The sequence below is a fragment of the Apostichopus japonicus genome, chromosome 19, assembly GCF_037975245.1.
Source record: "Apostichopus japonicus isolate 1M-3 chromosome 19, ASM3797524v1, whole genome shotgun sequence".
NCBI lineage: Eukaryota > Metazoa > Echinodermata > Holothuroidea > Aspidochirotida > Stichopodidae > Apostichopus > Apostichopus japonicus.
In genome coordinates, this window is record NC_092579.1 from 24686727 (window position 1) to 24703833 (window position 17107).

A 17107-nucleotide genomic window follows, 5' to 3' on the forward strand; every position below is an offset into this window, starting at 1 on the left:
GAGAGGATGAGGCACCTTGTTCTGCCTTAAGCTTTTCTTTGGCCTCCTGGGGAATGGTTGGGCACTTAAACAAAGCCCTCCAGGCATCGTCTGGAAACCTGACTGCCTTGTCCGCTTTGGCTGGGTAGGCAGTCCACCTTCGTTTGTTGTCGATGGCCTCAAACCTGTCATGACAGGTCGCATTGACAGGCATGGTGGTCTTTGTCTTAACGACCCCTCGGTCGTGGTCTCTTTCGGAACCGAGCTCTCCGGAGCCTGCTGCCCACGTTCCTCTGTGGTTCTCTCTTGCTGTGATCTGGACTGAGACCATCTCTCAAGTCTGGTCACGCCAAGCTTCTTGTTAGGCGGTCTCTTCTTGGCGGGAGCCTTGCCCTTGCTCCTGCCCTTCCCTTTGGCCGTAATCATACCTGACGTTTCCCGGGCCATGGGGTGTACTCCCTCTGTCTCTCCACCTCTCTCCTTCCGCCCTCTCTGGGCCACCTTTCCCTACCTCTGTCACCACTTCTCCCTCCTCTTCCTCTCCATCTCCCGTCTCTCCTATAGTCCCTTGTCCTGGGATACCGATGGGGTTGGAATTAAATCCAACTTGTCTTGGAGTTTATTTTGTAGGCCCATCAACCAGCTGTCTATTTCCTGGGGAAAACTTATTACAGACCAGGCAAGGGCCCCGTCTGGTGCAAGATCTACACTTCAGGCCCTCGCTGGTCTCAACATCGAACAGTTAATGCATTTTAGCTGGTTACGAAACATAATGAAAAACCCTGAATTAATGAAAGACTACTTCTTAAGGTTTAACAAAACAACATAAACTAACAAGAGAACGGGAGATAAACAAGGGGAGGGAAGTAAGCTAATGAGTAGAGATACATAACGTTACTTAGCAATGCACCCACTAGGGACTCACTAGGGTTGAAAAAGAACACAAGAGATAAATAGGCGATACAGAAATAGCGAAGGAAAAGTCAAGTAAACATGCAAATGAAACATAAAAATACAACGAAATGCCTTTAGCATGGGGAAGGAATAGTGGCGGGAAAAACTATGCAGTATGCGGAACTGCTACCCCCGCAAAAAACTAAGGGCAGAAACGCTCTACGAAAAACAGTCCCCAAAAACCCCCTCTTTCAGTAAAAAGGATACTTATTGGGCTGTAGAAAGGCTGCAAACACTCCAAGAAACTTCTAACGATTGCAAAAAAACAAAGACGAAATTCAAGGGAAAACTTTTCCACAAGAAAATCCAGTGACTGGGGGGGGGCGTCTGGATATAAAGGGCACACAGTGTTAAAGTATTACCAGGACTTTATAGGCACAGTAGAATGAGGTGCTAAGGTTGTGAGGAGACAGGTAAGCAAGCTCTCCGAGGAGGGAAGTAAATGTTGTAAAATTGGGAGTTCTTTTAGATTTGCTTTAAAAGGGATAGCTGGTGGTTTTGTACATCCTCTAATCTGTTCAAATATATTATTACATTGAATATTTACATTGTCCTTTCCATTGATCAGTGTGTAAATTTAGCGGTCGTCCGAGACGACCAATTCACCTGCCGGGCAACCAAAACTTGTCAAATCGTGAATTACTGGTTGCCGGGCGGACAACCAAAAACTTTCGAAAAGGCTGGTTAATGTTCCGTGAAACAAACGGAAAAAGACACGGAAACAAGCGTGAAACCAAAAACGTAAAATAACATTTCACATAAGAAGAAACTTATTCCAAACTCCACCTTCATCTAAATAATATAAGTAGACGTATACGCACGTTCTATTAGCCTGTGGAAGGCCAAGCCCTCACATTGACATGAACCACTCAGTTCAAGATTCATGGTATTTTCTGTTCCGTTCGTTTGTCAACAAAGGCCAATCAGAGTTCAGGTTTACCCCCACGGGCAAAGACCCCGCCCATCCATCCACACTGCTACGTGACTACCGCATGCAGCGTTGGCGTTTTTACACTAGATCTAGCTCGTTTTTAGTCTTTTCTGGGGTTCTAGAATACCTTTTTTCTAATTTTGGTAATTCTAGCATTTTTTGCCTAAAACTAGTTAAATTTACCAAAAATAGACCATTTTTCAGAATTTTTAGACCAAATTCTTACTTGGAGACCCATCCAAATTTATTTTGAGTATTTTTGCCTAATCTTTGGAATTTCCTACCGAAAATTTTCCATATTTTTTCAAATTTTCTGGGTCAGACTATCACTCAAATCAACTGTTCAAAATCTATTTTGTGATCGGTGACCATCCATCCTACGAATCTGTGCTAAATTGACTCGAAACAACACAAAAGTAAGGGAAACTACCATTTAGCGTTTTCTGGGGTTTTATTTTCCCAAATCTAGCGTTTTTTCGTCAACTGTCGCTGGTAACGCTGACCGCATGTACACACTATACAATAGTAAACATTTGGCCAGTACTATGATGCACTTTTTTGCATTCGTGATAAGTTTATACTCAATGCACAACGTATTCACTTGACTGTATAGAAAAAACTCAGTAGAGAAATTACCAATTGTGTACGAAAGTAAGTTGGAACACCTTTCAAATTTTAAGAGAGATCGAGCAAAAAACTTTTGAAATATTCACGCGAAACTGGCATATTGTGCTAAATGCAACTAATATCATGTAAACAAGGCTCTAGTACACCCATTTATGAATAAACCGTAAGACCACATCTGGTGTTAAGTGGGAGGAAAAGAAAGTATTTTCTAGAATTTCCCAAAATACGGGGCAAAATAATATCCTACCATAGTTAAGTGTATAGCAAATAGCCTAACCACCTCATCGGTTACGTAACTACAAAAATGCAACTAATTGTATATTGCGAAGTTAACGTATTCTACAAGAACATGAAAACAATATTAATGCATTTAGTTAATCATGCCAAGTGGCCTAAACCATGTGATTACAAGGTTTACTTTCATAAAGATGGCCATAGCTACTGTAGGGGCCTTGATATCGTGCTGTTCGTGTATGGTATGGACTGTGCCTCGTGTATCATGGGGAATATATTGTTTTGTTCATGCGTAGGAGTCAGTTGGCTTGTGGTGTGTTTTACTGACCGTACTGTTACAGGGATATTTTACCTACTTTCCTGGAACGTCTAAGATAATAATTCGCATAACTTTACCGATCCTTTACTGACTGACCTACTTACTGTAATTCTAGTCCATGAAACGTTCCTTGGAAACGTGCCAAAAAATATTAACAAACAGGTGTTAGACAGGGGAAGAGCTCACAGTTGTTTGGCAAGGTACCTGGGAAAATTCAGCACATGTAGCCTACCGTAGTATTTAAGTAGGGTTAAACACTGCAGTTGTAAATTGATGAATGTACAGTATCTAGTGCAGGCTATTCATTGTTAGGCAGTCTAGAAACGGGGCTTTGCTGAAAATTTTCATCAGTTTCGTAACAATATAAATTAAAAAAGTTGTCAGTATTTTGCATCCCCAGCTGCGAATTTTTTATCGCCAGACACGCAAAAATACCAAAAATTTCCCCTGGACCCCCATAAGGGGTTCCACCCCTTGACCCCACCAGGGAACTAAGGCAGCCCCTGGACCCCACGCCATTATGCTGACACGCTACGCATGCTTGTTGTGTTCGCTGCGCGAACTACGGCGGGAAATCGGCAGTGTGTTCGCGGGCAATTGAACAAGATTTTCCAACACTGGTTATTTATTTATTTTCAAGGGAACAGTTTATAACAAACTCAGATATTCTCTTTGAATGTCCCCTCCATATCTCTCTTTCTCTGTCCATTGTGTTAGACTAATTTGCCAAGTTCCCTCAACTTCCCTGTCTTCAATATGGGGCTCTAAGTTAGAAGATGTTGTAAATAAAGTGATGAAGTTGAATGAAATGTATCTTCTTCTCCTTATTGGAGTACCTTTGGCCATCCCAAAAACATATAACCTACTTTACATGTTTCCACTGCAGGACGACCAAAATTTCAGCAGGACAACCAAAAATTGGTGAGCTGGTTGTCCTGGGGACAACCACTTGAAATTTCTTAAATTTATACACTGTTGATGTATGGCACATTGTATTATTTTCCTTGGGACTCGGTAAAACTTGATCAAACTTTTGGTCAAGGAATTTGCTCTTTTCGCAAAAAAATCCTAAGCGCTCACGTGACTGTTGGTTGAAGATATTCACTTCAGCACTAACACTACGCCGATTCGACACTCTGTCATACTGTTACTATCAGAACACCAACGAATTGAATACCAACGAATTAGGAGGTTGCAAAAACACTTCTGAGTTTCTTCACGTTTCCCAGTCATCAAATTGACGAAAAAAGTTGCAGGCTTTGGATTAACAATTGTAAGTAGCACCTGCAAAGACTTTTTCGCTCTCGGGGTTTCCCACCATCTGCAGGAGAATATATGTTCAGCGCACTTGCACACAAACAAATGTTTCGGAAGAGGTTGTGGTTTTTTGAAAAGAAAGTGTTCATTCAAAAATATTTTTTGTTATGTTTTCCAAAGACAGAGTTGTGTGTACATGGGGTTTGTTTCTCCAAAAAAAAGCCACAAAAATTAGCCAGACATATTAGCAAAATGCTTTAACACTCTACATAATTTCATCCCCTCCCCCCCAAAAAAAAACAAGAAGATGAATAACAATTAATTAACACTTAATATTAATGCTTAAATAAAAAATACCACAGAATAATTAAGCACAGCTCTGAGTATAGAAGGTGGTAAAATGAATAAGATTGGTTCTTAAAAAATTCATAACAATACAGTCTACAAGTCAAATAGAACTGAAGTTTAACATTACTGTCATACTGTATATATATCCTGGAGTAAACATCAGTATCATCTAATTTGCATCAAAATATAAGATAATTCAGATATTTATTCCCTTCCAGTATGATACTGTCTGGCCATGTTTGCAAATAACTGTGTCACATAAACATGAACAAACAAGTGCGCATATCAGTTTTTGACTAGACAGAATCTTGTTTCCTTGGACAAGGCATAATAAGGCGCCGCACTCTGGGCCCCAGCTCAATATAAGGCACCCATCCCCCAAACCACCCACATCTTTGGGGCCTTTCTAAACTAGCACACCAACTTATAGTACAAAAGTACAAAACTGGTACCATTCTTCCTTTTATACCATAATATCATATTGTATCCTTATGTGAGTGTATATTATTATAAGAAAATCTTTTATATCACAGTATCTCATGCTATCACAGTACTGTACTGTAGAATACTGCCATGGCAATCTGTGTGAAATATTTGCTCAGTAAACTCCTGAAGAAAGTTCTTACCTAGCTCAATGATGTCACGAAGGCAAATAGCTCGTCACTATTAATGACTTCCTATAAATGTAGACGAAACTGCAAGTTGTGCTGGGCACACAGCAATTGAAAAGAGATGTGTGCATAGCCAACTCATTGATTGTCCTCTCCTGCCATAACTTTCTTCTAGATCTTAGCAAAGCAATAGCTACAATTAACTTCAATCCAACCAGTTACATGCAACCAGAAGAAAATGTGAGCTTGAGAACTAAAATTACAGTAATTAATTACATCCTCTGCCTCTATTGATAAGTAACATTTGATAGCAGAAATATATTACTAAAATTGCAATCATTACCAATTTTGAACCTGTAGTAAAAATGAATATGCTTAGCCATACTCCTTCCTTTACAGATCTATTCCACTAACATCCATAAATTAATTGTGTTGCTAACTCTGCCCAGACATTGAATTCAATGGCTCTAAGGGCCTAAGTCAAGTTTCCAGGATATATAGCAATTTCTGTGCATTTTGTGTGCATTTCACTACAAAGTAGTTACTGTCTAAGCCTTGTATTGTAACAAGGCTTTTTTTTATCCCATTCAATGCAATGTGAGAAGTACGTTCGTGTGTATGGGGACTATGGGCAATTCCGTATGTGTTGCACGAGACAATTCAGAGAGATTATTTAATTCACGTTCTTATTTGCTTTTGTTCTTCCATATTTTAGATAGTGAGGAGGGATGTTGTATGCTAGGTATACTGACTATAATAACAATTAACGTTTCAACATTCTTAGTGGGAAATATTTAAGAAAAAGTGACATGTCATACGGGACATGACTGTTGAGTATTTTGCAAATTCAAGTGAAGTTATATGCAGTGGCTGCAGATATATCCTTATATTTTTTACAACATTTTGATTTTACAATCGAATGCAAGTTAAACCTATTAATGTCTCATTAGAAGAGTGGAGTCCATAAATCAGCATTTTGTACAGGACATTAAAAAAGCATGTTGCATGCGACAACTTGCCCATACTCTTAAAAATAGAACTGTACAGTCTCCACTTCTTCCCCCCCCCCTCATTTTTGCATACACGTACACTTAAGCCACAATATTTGGTTTCACTAACAAATGCAAATCAGAGTCCAATAAATTTGTTGTTGGTGGGGTATGAGTACAGTAAGGTTACATGTTGTATGCCCTACTGCCTAATATTTCTCTTATAATATATATTGATACAATATTTTATTTCAATTCAAGGTGAATTTTACAGTCTAAAAATAGTGATTTAAGTACGCACTATTGTACAAGGATATTTTGGCAAAGGACTGAATCACACCCTGACCATTCAACTTCTACAGATTTTTCCATCAGCAAATTAATTAATGACTGTACATGCAACATCATGTATGCGTTTTGGAGTTCATTCAACCTAAGGTTTAAACCTTGTATGACCTACTGTACGTAGTAGAGTTTACAGTCCTGGTTTGTAAACTAAACAAGTATTTAGTTCAAGACTCAACTGGAGTTCTGGTACAGATACAGTAGGTACAGTATGTCCCATAGGACACGTCCTGTATGACATGAGATATGTCATATTGGCAGTGGCGTAGCCAGACTTTTCCATCTGGGGGGGCAAAGGGGGGGGCGAAGGGTCTGATTAGTGGGGCAGACTAAGCTAGTACAAAAGACATACCAAACAGTTTGCATGACAAACCGTGGCAAATCGGGTATTGTGTCAGCAATGTAGGGTACAGATGGTCACTCTAGTTAGCTGACGTTTTATGTTATTTCCACATAGGTATTATTAACGATAAAACAGATCACTGAAAAAGTCCTCGATAATTCTCTTTAAAAATCTGAATAGACTATGCTCTTTCTGTCAGTATTCAAAGATGATCAGCATGATATCTGACTTGCCTGGGAGTGTAACCACCCCCCCCCCCAATCAACAAAAGATGTTATCATTCCCCTTTCGGGCCCTTCTTTTGCACTTTCTAGGGGTCACTCAAACAGTCTAGCGAAGGTTAATTCGCCTATTCTGATGACTGTCTGCGAACTTATCAACGAATTTCGCGCCCTATTACAGATAGACTAAATTAAGGTGACCATATTTTCGTGACTGAAATCGGGGACATTTATTGCGTGACTGATATGGGGGAGGGGTCTAAGGGGAGGGGCTGTCCCCCTCCCCTTTGGAAAATTTTCAAGTGCCTAAGGAAACACATCGCGATTGTTCGCGTAGGCGTAGCAAACATTTTGTAAGTTTCAGTCAAAATGCAAATTGTTTCTAAATACTGTGATATTCATTCTGCCATACATGTCACTCATGTGTGAATCATTTCGGAACACAATCCAGGGATCAGGGATAACCATGTGAACATAAAACTGAACGTATATGGCAAGCCATGTGGGACAAACACCGCATAATATATCCGCGTATTAATTCGAATATATACGCGTATTAATTCGAATACACATGTGTTGTACAAGTTTCGCTTTTTGAAGCGATCTCGCGAGCCCGCCAAAACATTTATCGTTGGTATATGTACACAGCAAGAGCGGAAATGTTTTTTCGCATGTATATTCTAATTAATCCGTGCATATATTGGACTTAATCTCCATATGTATTTTATTTAATACGTGGATATATTCGAATTAATACGCGGATATATTTAAGCCATATGATTGGCTCATAATATATACGCGTATATATTCCAATTAATACGCGTATAAATTCCAATTTATACGCGGATATATTATGCAGTGTTTGTCCCATATGGCTTGCCATAAACGTAGCCTCCGCTTGTGAGTGCCGCGGAGACCGTTTAATGAAATTGCCAACCCGTTTCCACATTTGACAATACAGAGACAGTGGCATTTTTGGGCTGCTGCTTTGGTCAAATTCTTTTTCAAGGCAATGTTCCCATGGAAGTGATTTTTATTTTGGCCACCCAATTTCGCAGATAGAGAATTAGGTAAAAGGTAAAGAATAAAAATTGCACAAAAACCATGGTAATATGCACATAGGCCCAGCAACATATTTAGTGTGCATTCAAGTTTTTTTCTCAGTCAATAAATTCCATTTGGGGGGGCAAGTGGGGGGCGAGCATTTCAACTGGGGGGCTCCCGCCCCCCCTGCCCCCCCCCGCTGGCTACGCCACTGCATATTGGACAATAATTAATGTTCAATATTAATTAAAATGACATACATTTTCAAACATCTTGTAGATATGAGGCCTAAACAGAGGATATACATGTAGGAAATGGAATTTTAATTATTTTGGTACCAGAAGAAGACAAACGTAATGATATATGCCATACAGAACTTAGCAATTAATGGAAGTTTAGTTAATGACCCTACTTTAATGAGCAAAATACAAATATTCCAAAAATTTTAGTACAGATCTATATTTTTGTGAATTATGTCAAAATTCACTTGCAGTAAAGAGAAAGTATGAAATTTTGTGAAACAGGTTCACATCGGTTTAAGATCCTTGCAGATCATGTGAATTCAGCAACCATCAAAACTTCAAATTTTTCTGCAGTGCTGCATTCATATGGATTTACTTCTAATTTTCAGGTTTAGTCCGACTAGCTACAGTAGAAGCCAACAGGCTTCATAATTCCTTGCCATGTTTTACAGTATTTGAGAACATTTAAATTTAAGAGTTACTTTGGAAACAACTATTGTGATTACATTGGTGTTGGTGTCAAAGTCCAACAAACCAATACCAATTTTGAGGTATTGTGTTTACCAACTTAAGCTTTTCAGACATTGACCTCTGTTGATCTCAAATGAGCTTTGACCTTCACAGTAAAGAACAGGATCTTCCACTCAATTAGTTGGATCCTTATCCGAATTAAGGTCACCTGATCTTAACTTTTTGAGTTATCATTATTAAGAGGTATTAATACTTTGATATCTGTTGACAAGTGACCTTTGACCTCCACAGAAAGCACTATGGTTCTTCTACTCACAATAAGGTGCATCCAAATACAAAATATGGAGTTCACACACAATACCCTTTTTGAGTTATCATGTTAACATTTTAGCCTTAGACCTCTGTTGACAGCACATGACACCTGACCTCCACAAAAATCACCATCTTGCTGATTTTCATTTCCAGTCTTTGGCTCCTAGCAGATTAAAGCTGAAATATGGAGAATGGATTACCGTAGATAAGGGTTAGACCAAACATCCACCTTTTGAGTCAAGCATGACAATTTAATGACCATAAGCAAAGAAGAGTAAGAAGTCTGTACATCAGGACTTTTCAGTTTTGTCAGATAAAGAAAACTATTATCAGCCCTGTTGTGTGAGTACTGTACTTTATGAAACAATTCCAATAGTCTTAACATATATTGCACATGTATGCGTAGTTCTAACTGAGCCCTGCTGTTAAAATGAGCATCACAAGCAAACTATATTATCAAATTCATTGCTGAATTTCCCACACTTTCATGTGGTACACATTTACAGGTACTCTTTACATTTCTTTACTACTGATTATTTATTAATATGAAATAAACTGGAACACTGGTGTAAAAATCAGGAAGATTGCAAGTGATTTAAGGCATTTCAGAAATTCATTGATGAAAACTGCAATGAGAGATGGTACATATGTTGGGAAGCACCATTGTTAAACTTTCATCTCTTGTAGATAAAACTTTTGAAAGGTCATGGTACAAGTATCTATCCCACTGGATTGATGCTAAGGAAGTTTGCTTGAAGCTAGTATCCTTCTGACCTGACAAGTGCTCCGGCATGTAGATACTTATAGCAAATTTTAGCAAAGCTTTTGGCAGTGCACAGTGGATAATTAAGTTTGCTAACAAACATTTCTTGTTTCATACTTTAGTCTCCCAAAAACAGTTCAATCGAAGAGTGGTTGGTTTGTTCAACATGCTTTGTCTCTGCTCAGGTTTGACACTTGAAACAACTGCACCATGTAGCAGCATGCATGGCAGATTGACTGACCTCTATATCACAGTGATTTGCATCAAAATTTTTTTTTTTTTTTTTTTTAAATTGAAATGTAAAAAGTAACTTTCCTATACCATTAAATTAAGTTCGCTTTTCCCTGATCTGCCTCCACCTCCAAGTTACATATATGTATTGTATGCACTTTCCTATCCATCAAAAATTCAAAATTACATATCAAAAGAGACAGTAACACCAAAATGAAAATGGAACTGAGCACCACTGAGAATTTACCAAAGGTCAACACTGATGGGTGGTATCTAAGTACTGTTCTTGCATTTTGCTTGTTATTAGTAAGTCAAGGGTTTTGTCACCTCTGGTAGTAAAGTAGTTTGCCAACACAATTTGTTAGGCAGCCCTCATTATCTTCATTTAGCCTGGTAAGCCAGTTAATTTACTGAAGCAAAGTTAGCTGTTAGTTCTATGTTTAGCAATGATTTTAATTAATTGATCCCAGAGCAAAAATGTTTGCCCAGTGTGAGCATCTGGGTCCCTTTACCATGGGGCAACAAAGTTCTGCATCCCATTTATAGAAAACGCAGCCCCTACAGAGTCGGACAAATTTGTAAAGCAACTTTACATTGTGCCACCTCCACACAATATATGATCAATCCTAATAATAGAGTAATCAATAAAAGCAGGAAATAATTTGTTATCAGAGATGGAATTGTTAATCATGTACGTAGTCTCTTGGAGAGACAACATCAGGACTAGAAACACTAAGGAAAGGTTGGAGATAAAGTTTTTTTACCTCTGATGCCATTTACATTTATAGAAATTAAAGAGATCTACTACTTACAAACTTTTTATTACCAGAAACAAGTTTTGGTTTGGAGGTGAGCAGTTGTTCCTCAGGGGCAACATTATTCTTCATAGACAAAGCAGTATATCATGCATCAAAACTATTACTGAATTCGGCTTAATTCCATTGCCACAGTAAGGGCAAATCCAGACACAGTTTGTGGCCTGAATGTGTTGGGATTGAGGGTCAGTATCCAGTGAACAACTATATTTGTATCCAGGTTTTACAGGTACATCTCATTCAATGGCAGGGTCATAACCAAAAATGCTTTATGAACAGATGCCGCAAGGTGACAACAAGTTGAGACAATACCATTTGTCTTCAGACCGGATTAAGCGGTTGTAACTTTTCATACCCTTCATTATCTATGCTGCAACAATGTGCGCTTATCCATATGTAACACCCATCACACTGTAGCGCAATGTCATTTTTTCACAACTTATGTACTGCAGAGGCCACAGCAGTAACCTGGGCCAGGGTTATAATCAAAATCACCACCTTATTACGATCAGAAGGTAGGATGGTGGGCTCATAATTGACGCACTTTACGATTTGATCAAATATCTACCAAGGAAAATCCAAATCACTCATTTGAATGCATTTTTCATATGTGTAGTTCCTCAGAATGTAATGATTTCAAAATATTTATTGTTCTGTGCCTACGCAATGAAGATTGAACAGAATTTGACCACAAAATGTCTGCCATGTCAAGTTCTTTCATATCCTGAAATTGAAACATTCGTGGATAATACCAGTGCTGTGGCCTAGTGGGTAAAGGCGGTGGCATTTGAAGCAATGAGGCTTTGCAATCAGGAGGTTCCTGGTTCGATAACCAACCAGGTCATACTCAGGTGGGTTTTTCATCCAAGAGCAATCTACAGTACTGTACGGTTTTCCCATCTGAAATGACTTTCTAAATTGAAAAGATTCCAAGTCGGAGTTAAAATGTTGAATTGGAAGCCACCCCTCGTTTAAGTTGAAATCCATAGGCCCTTGCAGACATTCTCCCACATTTGTGGTCTCTTAAGCATTGTGAAAATAACTGCTGAATAGGATTATTAAACAGGGATGTAAGTGCAGCCCAAAAAAAAACCGGAAAAAATATTCGGAGACCCCAGGTGAATGCCGTCCTAACACATCCTACTCATAGCTCTGACTACTTACACACTATCGTTACTGTATGTTAGGCTAGCTTAGAAGTATTAGCGCTAACACATCCTACCCCTAGTTCTTACAGTACTACTTACACACTATCGTTATGTTAGGCTAGCTCAAAGTTACGAATACGTCGCAGCGAACTACGGAATAAAAAACAGTCTCACATTCGAATGCGATCACAAATATCGACTTTCATATGCGTATCCCGTAGATTTCCGCCGCTCACAAATATCACAAGCGTTAATTCCAAAACTTATTTCGAGCACCAGCAGTTACGAAGATATTAATTAGCAGTCCAATCAACATGAATTAGGCAAGGTTTTTCAACGACAGAAATGAGCTATAGCGATTTGAAGTTCGCACGTACGCAACGATATTCACATGGCACAATGTTGTACAGTGCAATGCGATGATGCGAAACTGGAAATGGTATTTTGAGTGATCGATGAGTGAAAATTGAAGTTAGCTTGCTGCAACGGGCCAGGTATGTTTGCCGCGTTGTGTCTTTGATATTCGAACAATTTTGTGGAACTTTATTGGAATAAAAAAAAAACAGATTTCCGTAAAAATACGGAAGACTTATTGGAATTAAAAAAAAAAACGGATTTCCGTAAAAATCCGGAAGACTTACATCCCTGATTAAATTGATTATAAGCTAACTGTAAATATACATTCATTGACTCTGGATGTTGTTTGCTATGCTCTGACTTTGAGCCTCTAACTTCTAAGCTCAGGTCCCAGAGAGTAGTGGTAATAAACAGTGGATTCATGTTGAGGTAAGATTGGTTATTTTGAGGGAGTAAGATTTCCATAACTGGGGGGCACGTAATTTTTTTTCCTAGGTGGGTTAGGGGCAATTATCATATACAGGCGTATCCAAACCCTCACGCATGCGTGTTACTCATAGACACGCGTTACTCATCGATCGCTGTACTACACATGTGTGGGCCCGGGTTTACGTCGGCAGTATGTACGCTGTACAAAGCAATAGATCTCCGCTGTACAGTTTTACACGTAATGCTGTTTGCTTTTTGGCCAAGGATTACCAAGTGAGAATTGAAGAAAATAAGTGAAAGAAATACAAATTAAAGCGCGATCAAATCGTCACTTCGTCACCCTCAATATCACATAATTATTTTTTCACTTGTACAATTAAACAATGTTGCAAAGCACATAAAGTACCGAATGACTGATAGTTCATAAAAGCAGGCTTAAGTATATATTAGTACCATGTACATAATTTTAAAGTTTACCGTAACAGTAAAGTTTACCGTGAAGCTAGAAATACATGTAATGTAGGCTAGCAGATTAACATTAACCAAACCATTACCGTCGCGCACAATGATGACGACAGATGAAATCCGTACATTGTGTCTAAAATCTGGGTGAGAGGATAACTTTATTCTATGCAATTGTATTGAGTAACTTTACCTCTAATCTAGGGCGAGATTCCAGCTGAAGATTGGCGCAAGGATTGTCAGTCGAACAGGTCTCTATTGTTGCACGAACGCAGAAAACTTATACATGTGTGCAAAACGTGAATCGCGTCGCACACACTGTATGTACGACTACTACTAGCATGGTGACTTTGAAGTTCGGACACTTAAGACTTAAAACACCCCCAAACTAAATCTTCTGGTCTAAATCACCGGAAAATATACATCATATGGTGGGAGAATTGTGTTATAGTACGATACACGGCCAAACTTTCTTTCCTGCAAACTGTTTCACGTTGTTTTACAAGAAGATTCTTCGTGATTGTGGAACTTGTATTTCTGTGCTAGAGTATTGCGAAGTTCGGACATGCAACCCACAGTGTGGCGCTGGTGATAAAATTGGTGACGCAGTTGCTCTTTCAGTAATTATAACAGACTTCATAGATCTTCGTCATTTTATTGACAAATATGTAAGTAATTTCTTGCACACAGGTCATTTTGGAGAGAAAATAACTGTAGCTTCGTAATTTTTGGTGAATTTTGGCTCTTCCTGTAGGTTTTCATGGTGAAATCGTGTATTTCTTAGGGTGTCCGAACTTCGCAGTATGCCGAACTTCGCAATACTGACTATACTAGCTATAAACTTTTAACAAATAACACACTTGCGCGAGGGTCTGGATACGCCTACATATGATAATTGCCCCGAACCCTCCAAGGAAAAAAAATAACGCCTGGGGGGCGGGTGTTAAAAGCTTAAAAAAACACAATTTGATCAGCACACATCTGAAATGGATCCAAATGCATGAAATATGTAACTCTGCTCTGCTGCAAAAAGTTTGGATATCTTGCTGTATCATTGCAAGTAATATTTGAAGGGTGTGTGAATTACGAAGGTGCGTCAATTACGAAGGCTTTACTAGTACTTTAGTATACATGACATACAGTAGGCCTAGCCAGGCTTTAGCCTAGGCTAAGTCAACTGATGATTATGAAACAAAACTCTTTTTTTCAATATAACCGAGCTTAACTCTAAACCCTAGTTGTATTGGAGGCCGTTGCATATGCTTGGTTAATTTAATGATGCCTGGTCGAATGAAGTAGATTTCATAAACCAGTGAATTTAAGCCTAGTCTACGTTAGGCCTAACACTAGTCACACATAAGTTAGTCCTACTGGGCCTAGGCTAGGCCTGTAGACTTGTTAAGTTGTTAGACACTAAACTTAAAAGGCTTAGGCTAGGCCTTACATAAGGCTGTTGCCAAAAAGTATCATTTCAAATGTGTCAATACTAACTATGAGGTGGGCTTTGCTGATCGACTTGCTGTAGGCCTAAAGTGAAATTCCAAACAAACTTGACATGGTTATGAACTCCGCGACTGTTCAGCCCAGCCTTATATTAACGTTAGGCTATTTAATTGTCCTTGGAAACCGTTCTGTGGCCAAGGACGCTCCGTGGTACGAAACGCACTGACAGTTCAGGTGCGCTGATTCCATGCACACAGTAAAAATGTATCAATGGATTCATCTTCCCACCATTATTGTCAAAATTGATTCAGGTGACGGTCTAGCGCCATCAATTTACTGGCTATTGTATCATCGAGTTTAATAAACTCGATGATTTGTATTTGCTCTGGTGGCATACTCCTATTAAAGTCTATACAAGGGCGGCGGAACCGGGGGGGCACAGGGGGCACGTGCCCCCCACTTTTCCTCAGGTTAAAAATGTGCCCTTTTTCTACATAAAAATTGAGGTGTCTCAAGTTAGCAAGAGGCCAGGGAACCAGAATGAACACTCGGGAAGGGCCGTTTCCGGCCATCTGAGGGCATTGTAAAACCAAAAATTTTCTTGTACGCTCCGCGCCAACTGATGGTGGCGCTCCGCTCAGATAGTCGTGCATACAATTTTGCAAATCCTTGCTACGCCCCTGACTTTTAATGAATTTCTGAGGGTCAAACTCAAAGCTATTTCGAATGGAAAAAATTGTTAAGGTATTAACAAGAAATAAACTTTAATTCGGAAGTTCCTACATTAGCAACTAGCATGATTTCACCTCATTCTGTCTCAAAAGAAAACTTGTTCCCTGTTTCCCAATTTGCACATTGGATATTGCAGTGCTCGTATGCATATTTTCCTTGAGGGTGGGGGGGGGGCGGGCGTTGATGGAGTGATGTGTATACGCAAATAAGATAATACAGTAAGAGTTATAAAGGGTACTAAATATCAGGCTGCATCAGTCCAATCGAATTTCTGCAAAGTGCCCTTCGACGTCGGTGCCCCCCCCCCCCCAGATTAAAAGTGCTTCCGCCGCCCTTGAGTCTATATCAATCCGCAAGATTGTTCTCCTATCTCCTGGAAAGCGCCAAAATACAGTAGGAAAGCATCATTTTTGATACGTTATGGTGTTAAAATTGGGTCAAAAGAGGCAGTTTTAGACCCCTTTAGGCCTCCCAGGAGCAGCGTACGAAAATACTTTTTAAGAAAAGTCACCCAAAAAGAACCTGGGCACGAAAATCAACCTACCGAACGACTGATCCGCTCTCAACCCAGCACCCTTGGACTGTGACTGTGTGCATGGACGTCAATCCTGGGGAGGGGGCGGGGGACACGTCCCTCACATTTCAATGGGTGGAGGACACACTATCAAATGTCCCCCCCCCCCCCCCACACACACACACATTTGGAAAAAGAGTAGTGTCGTGGCTCTGTTTGGTTAGGGCTTACACATCTTAGGATTAATTTCATCGAATATTAGAAGTTCAGTTCTATGAAAAGTGACCGAGATTTTTCACATCGGTAGACCTGCAACTTGGTCTGTGTGTCGCGACCCCTCAGTCCGACAAGTTTTCAGTCCGAGAAGTTTTCAGTCCGAAAATAAAATACACGTTTACAGTCCGAAAATGAAATACACGTTTTCAGTCCGAAAATGAAATACACGTTTTCAGTTGGGGAATGAAAGCATGCAGTTTAATGCCATAATACCACCAATAAACGGTGACAGCCCGAACTGATAGTAAAGAAATCGATTGAATCTTTCGTATTAATTCTCACATCACCCGCCTCAACAAAGATTTGGGACCCATTAACAACTATCAGTTACAAACATATGTAATCCGTTCTTTGCTCCTTAATCCGCTTCCTGTATAGTCATGGTTTATTTGGTTCTAATTCCATCAATGCAATTTACACTTACCTAGCGTCATACTTTCATTGTGTTACATTTTGTACTTTTCATTCGACTGCCAAGTATTGCTGACGAACGTCTCAATATATTTTCTAAAACTTTACTCCTTATTTGTCAATTATATATATATATATATATATATATATATATATATAGGGCAAAATATGTCACCAAAAACAGAACTAGTATTGTTCGATACAGGTGACAAACGCCTACAGTGGAATTACGATCTTCCTTACCGGTTTCGAACCTCTGGACATACAATCAGCGTCCATAGCCTAGTGGTTAGGGTGTC

The 17107-nt window shown here is 39.3% G+C and overlaps 1 protein-coding gene across 1 annotated transcript in view; it reads right to left on the reverse strand.

The window, feature by feature from the left end:
• Positions 1 to 15115, reverse strand: part of LOC139960263 (ankyrin repeat and fibronectin type-III domain-containing protein 1-like) — a 216172-nt gene extending 201057 nt beyond the window's left edge. Inside the window, exon 1 of the mRNA XM_071958486.1 lies at positions 14924 to 15115. The gene's annotated coding sequence lies outside the window, so the exon portion shown is untranslated. The remainder of the gene's footprint in view (positions 1 to 14923) is intronic.
• Positions 15116 to 17107: the final 1992 nt, after the last annotated feature.